This window comes from Protopterus annectens, chromosome 5.part1 (assembly GCF_019279795.1).
Source record: "Protopterus annectens isolate FY-2018-M chromosome 5.part1, PAN1.0, whole genome shotgun sequence".
Lineage (NCBI taxonomy): Eukaryota > Metazoa > Chordata > Ceratodontiformes > Protopteridae > Protopterus > Protopterus annectens.
Window position 1 is genome coordinate 201,882,534 of NC_056736.1, and position 7,106 is coordinate 201,889,639.

Here is a 7,106-nt window from a genome sequence, read left to right on the forward strand (position 1 = left end):
ACTGCCAGCTGTTGGCGTTTCTGACCAACGTCCATGTGGCCGTCACCACACTCCCACCACACTTTCAAGCATGGACAGACCATGGTCAGCGAGGGCCATCATCTCACCAGACCATCTATTCATGAACTCAGTTAATGCACAGATGGCACCAGCCAGTTCACAGGCATTGTCACTTGCAGATATGAAGGAGCCCTCTGCAGCCTGAAGCCCTGTCTGGTGTAACATTCTATATGTGTCTGTGCTGCCATGACAGCTTGAAATATGCGCCTGCTAGTACCAGCTGTGTCTCATCTGCCATGGGCATGATGATCAGGGCCCTACCATGAGCACCCTGGGACATCTACCTATTCATTGCCCTGCCAGACATCCAGCTATGCCTGCTGTGACCAGACACAATAGGCGTGGTTACCACACTTTCCTGTGCACTGCCACCGAATGCCAGCTGTCCCTCCGCTATGGCCACTGGTGATGGGGTATGTATAGGCACTGAAACTGTGTGTGGGGTTGCGGTGGCTAAAAGGAGGATGTGAAATGATGGCTCTGTTTAGGCCCCTGACAACCCCACCTGTGCCTCAACAGTACTATCATCATCTTCGGTGTCTGTATGGGCACCAACATCAGAATGCATGCAGGACGGACCCAGAGCCATCTTGCCACCTGTGGGAAAAAACAACAAACGCACATTAAAACCTGTACAGCATTGCATAACAGTATACACACACACACACACACACACACACACACACACACACACACACACACACACACACACACACACACACACACACACACACACACACACACACACACACACACACACACACACACATACACACACATACACTTTACAGAGAGTCTCACGTATATTTCCATGTGTTCCCCATCCTGCATCACACTTGGTAACATACACACAGTGATACCACTCATTAACATATCCGTCCTCTAAATGCCTAGACAAGTAATCACAACACAAGACCTGTTACTACATTACCTGCCTGACCTATGTGTAGTGGTTTTAGATGGCCTAATTGCTATCATTCAGTGTTAACCCTGTTTATGTCTGGACATCATGATCATGGCCCCTATTTGTGTAGGCTACTATGTTCACTCCATAATATCACACACTGGAGTGTCATGTGTATATATTGCTCAGTACATGCCAGATATGCTGCTCAATCAGCCTATCATGTGACAACTGTAATATATGGATACACTCCCTGGTGTTGACTAGTACTTCCCCAATGCATCTGTAGTGCTGCATAAGTGGGTTGTGTTTAGGCCACCTCTCTGATAAATGTGATAGTAAGGGTATACCTGGTGTCTATCTTCACTCTCAATGCCTGTTCCTTGCTACATACCTTATTATACTATCAGCTGTCCTGTGATTACATACATGACAAGTATTCTTTGTGTGGAATGTGGCAGTCCATGTCCATGTACTGCATGATCCCAAAGGGAGGTACTGCTGTGTGAATAACCCCACAATCACACATGCGCATTCATGGCCACCCACACAAACACAAACATACACATCCACACACACATCCTACCTGCATCAACCTCCCTCCACTTCACCAGAGTGACCCTACAGACAAACTAATTACCCACCAGGATGCACACACACACACACACACACACACACACACACACACACACACACACATACAGGTGAGGTTGCACAATGATAGTACACACAGTCCTCCTATTATCCATCTAACATGCATAACATATGATACACGACAACATACATTGCAGCTATAGCCAATCCATGCTAGCAACAGTATACATGTGTGTGATGCATGTGCTGTGTCACTAGGTGATGCCCCTTCCCCTGGATACCACTGCACCCATGTACACAGTATTGCTGTGCACCTGTTCTGCACCCTGCCATGTACTGTGTACCACACCTCACAGGTGTACAACCCACTGCCGAATGTGTAGTACTGTGTCACAGTTATGTCAGCTTTAATGCTCACAGCCCCTATGTTTTTCAGCAACACATACCTGGGATGATATGTGGACAGATGTTATTTGTGAATGTCTGATATCTGATTTACAGCTCTCAACATCAGCGGGCCATGTATGACCAATCCAGTACTATTACACTGACAACCATCAGAGCATACCATGGCTATGGGGGGTGTACACACCCTTATTGATAGCATGCAGCCATCCTTGATCTGCCATGGGACCACAGCACTGCATATCTTAACAGTACATGAGCCCAATATATGACATATGTCCTGTACTTTCACATGCAGTGTCTATGGACTGTGTTAGGTGTGCAGATGTTGCTGTGATGCATACACTCTGTGTGGGCATATGTCTGCACACCCTTATCATGACAGCTTGTTGCACCTATTGTTATGTGTACTACATCAGTCACTACTCCTGGCAGGGGTATACTAGCGTGGGCCATCAGCATTTGCCAGTGTATGTTCAGTCTGCCCTGCACATGTCCCCCTAATCTGCATGATCACAAGGTCTACTAATGTGGACATTCCTTGGTGTTCACACACTGCTGTCACTAATGCTGTGGGTGTAGGGTTACGTCTGTGACAGTTCCTGAACCTGACTACGTGCAGATACAGCCATTCTTAGCATCCTTAGTATCCCCTGCTGCAGTGCACTGGTGTGTCATGCTGACACTTTTCACCTTCAGCCTTTTTGCAGATGCTTGACAAGTAAGGCCTACACATGTGTGTCACTTTGTAGTGTCCCATACACTGAACACCACATGTTATAGCCTAGTCCCAGCTGATAATGTGGACCACAGTAATACCTTATGCCACAGTGTAACTCTGCAACAGTTGCCATTGTCCTACAGGTATATACACTGGTGTTGCACTGTATATGGGTGTTGTTTCAAACATGTCCCCACTGTAGGCCATGTCTCCCACCATTATGTTACTCCCTGTGGACACATTCAGCAATGACAGGATGTTAGTTATCTTGCAGGTGTCTGACATACCCTTCCAGCACCCCATCATGGTCACCACTGTGATGTCGTGCATTTAACAGCAACAATACATGCACATGTACAGCATGCATTCTGGGTAGGTGTGTTAGATGTGTGCATGGAATATACTATAGCCATTATATGTCCGGTGTATTGGAAAGCATCTACATAAACCTTACTTACCAGCTACAGGTTGCTGCCTTGGTGATATACCTACATAAGAGGGTGAGAGATGCAAAGTCAGTGGCCACACCTGTGGCATTGCTACAGGGGGGGGAGCAGCATTACAATACAGCAACAGTCCATGTTCACAATACTACCACATATGCACATCTGTTTATCACTACTATGCAGCAACAAACTATGTCTATGACATGTCAGATATGCATGATCTACCTGTACAGATGTGCATGTATACGCAACAGTGGTCTACTGATGTGCATTGTGGCTCTGTCTGTATGCTCTTCGGCCGGTGTGTGGGTAGCACCCACCTCCAGAAAGGTGTCCGGTGGTTGGTGCCTATGCAGACGGGCTGGTGCCATGAGGATAGCTAGGAGATCCTCTACACATGTCAGGGGAGATGGATGGCATGACACCCCTGTGGTGAGGATAACCCCTGGACTGCAGCAGCATATCAATGGGCATAGGGAAGCAGGTCAGAACAATGATGCCAGACTTGCCCATAACTGCGGTTGTTCAGTCCGACATCATTGACACTGTGGACTAGGTCATTCCACAGGGTGGTACACACCTGCTAATCATGGGCGGCCTGGCCAAACAATACAGGGTTGTGCTGTATGAGGTGGTTCACCAAAATGTCATTTTCAGCTGCTGAGTATGCCGGAAGCCTTCCATGGGACATCTTGCCTGAAAGACAAAGATAGACACAGGTGTGAGCAAATCATGCAGGAAGGTTACCACAGTTCTTAATACACATCATTGTCAGCCCCCCACCATATCAGCAACAACAAACTGTACACACAAATCAATAGTTATGGCTACAGCATACCTACCAGTGGGGCAGATATTGTATTGTATCACACTTTGTGGGATGTGTTTGTAGCCATGTTCCCTGTGTGGACACTATGATTGCTGGCCTGTTACAGACTATTCACCTGCATGCCATTGTCAGAGCCACTATGGTTCCATATATGCCTGTGGTATGCTTGCTATGTGGTTGCTGTACATCTGACATTCTGTGTTGTAGGGGTTATCTATGCATGCTGTTGGATATGTTCTGAGATTGTGTAGACTATTACTACAGACATATGCTCTGTAACAGTGACACGATAGCATGTATATGTACTATTGGCCAGCAGAACCACCTCTCCAAACTCATCTGCCCATGTTACCAGGCCACATCACATGTGTGACCCACCCTGGGGCCTACTTATGTACTGGTCCAGCAATACAGTCATGTGGAACCAACTCAGGGAATGGAGTGCCCCACTTGAGGGCACACACAGGCATGTTCTTGTCCCCCGAGGTCAGTTCCAGGGTCTGTTCCATAACTGGCTCCACAGACACATGTGGGATGTGCTAGATCACCTTGAGGCACCAAGTACACATTCACAGGGTCCACATGCTCCTTCTGCTCAGCCTCCAGGCCAGGACGTGGACTGGTGTTGTGAGTAGCAGTGCGTGGGAGGCTTGTTCCCATTCTGTCCATATTGGAGCCTATGGGTTATCCAAATCACAGAGCACACACCATCCAGGGTGTTTACCCACCACATGTGTCACATGCCACCCATGCAGGCTGTCCTCTATATCTACCAACCCTGACCACCTCCACAACTATACCTGCCATACATCCCCATATTCCCATTCCATACTTCACAGACAAGGGCAATATGGTCCCAACAAGGGGTTCACATGTGACATACCTGTCCATGTTGTGCACACTGACAGCTGTAGATATCTGTGTGTATTGCTAAGTGTGCTGTTTCCTCACACATAGCATGCAGCACTGCGTTGGTAATACAGGGACATGTATTTACATACATATATGTTTGTTTGTGTGTTTGTATATATGTAGACATGTACATATAGGTATATATCTATATATGTGTAGATATATATATATATCTATATACGTATGTATATAGATATATATATATATATATATATATATATATATATATATATATATATATATATATATATACAAAAAAGATATATATATATATATATATATATATATATATATATATATATATATATATATACACACACACACATATGCATACCCATATATGGGGTACATTCAGACATCAGGTCCACAATCTCACAACATCTTCCTGCACAGCTTCTCTGTTCTGCCTTGCTACAACACAAACAGGTGCCACATATGGACACAGCCTGACATTAGAGGGATATATGTAGGGTCAGATTGCAGGTAACCCTATTGTACACCTATGGCATTCCTGCATGCTACAATACAGGTTAACCTGAGTATCCTGCAAGAGGTGGGCTGTGGAACCCACATGTCCATCATTATGGCATTACTGCCACCACCAGCTATTAGCCACAGTATTATACATACTTCCCATTACACAACACACTCTATGATGGCATACATCTTATCAGTCAGTGCTGCTCTTCAAGGTAGATGGGTATGGCCCACTAACCAAAGGGACAGACTCTATTGTCCTTAGACGTTTTTCAGCTGAACATCATTACAACAGCACCCGAAGGCACCTATACATCATTCCACATTATCTATCCCATTATTATGGACCAGGTACTATGGTCAATTACATGCATATATACTTCACATACCTGTTCTGGGAATGACATCTCTTCTGGACGCACACTCTCTCTCTCTCTCTCCTTTATCTCGGCCTCTCTCCAGAAAATGGATTGATCTGCTTTGAATAGATTGCAGCATGGATTTTGTAGGTGATGCACATGATCAGGTGATGGCCTCTGCACCACTCAGTGTCCTCCACTTGCTACATGCATGCAGCATGCTGTGTAGTACTTCCAATTACCACTGTCATGGCAACCAACTACTATACATCACTACATCATGTGGGTGTGGTCCCTTTACCTTTACTGTATGGTGGACATCCTTCTTGTGTGTGGGCAGCAGTGTTACAGAAAGCAGGTAGCAATACCTCTTACAGGAAAACCTGCACACTCAGACCAGCTACATATTTGTAGGTAGTTCCAGAACTACAGACATAGTGTGACTAGTGTTGTTGTATGCATTGTATAGCACCAGTGTTACAGGGTTTGTGTGTACATACTAGTTTAACTTGGAATGCAGTCTGTCTGAATAGCTCTCAACTATGGGCCTATCCACTTGATGGCCAGAGGTGTGCCTATTATGTTTTGTCTGTCCACCACACAGGTCTTGTGTCAGATATATCACAGGCAGTGTGTGTGTTGAGTGCTATCAGTACACGGCTACATCCATTTCTGTTTCTAACTTCATATTACTGACTAAGGGTATGTTGCAGACTATCCTGCAACACCAGAGACTTGCTTAGTGTATGACAACAGTATTTCAAATATGGCAATGTGACCAGCCTCAGTCATCCACTTACATACCGGGCTTTGTACATACGACATGCTGTCCGAGGTTGTTATGTAGTGGGCTGTGTGTATGTCATGCTGCCATTCCTGCCATCACTCCACTGCTGTTTTGGCCCCCACACATATTGTGGGGTTTTTCCATATATGTGTGGGCTTCACCTACACAAGACATGTGTGCCCTTATGCATGCCAGAGGCCAGTGTATGTAATGGTAGTATATGGCCCTGTATTATTCAGTCTACAGGGGGGACACAACATAAGTAACCTCAGCTGTTACAACATGTGGGGCTATCAGGGGTAAGCGGCCTTATGGTATCTGGATGTACATTACCATATAATTCAGCTTGGGTAAATGCAGGCCTCCTGCTTTCTGTCATACAGACTGTTCTGTTTGTCAGTGTGATTGTGATCATGTCAGTTATGCCATACATCCCATTGTGTCAGTTGAGGTCTTTACCCCCTAGGGATTGTGTACAGAGTATAGATATAGGCTGCTGGACTATACATCTGCATTACTTACTGTTGATTGATTGGTATCCTATGGCCCAGTCTGTCTTTGCTATTATACTACTTGAAGGACTCGGCATGGACAGCAACATATGCAAACCTT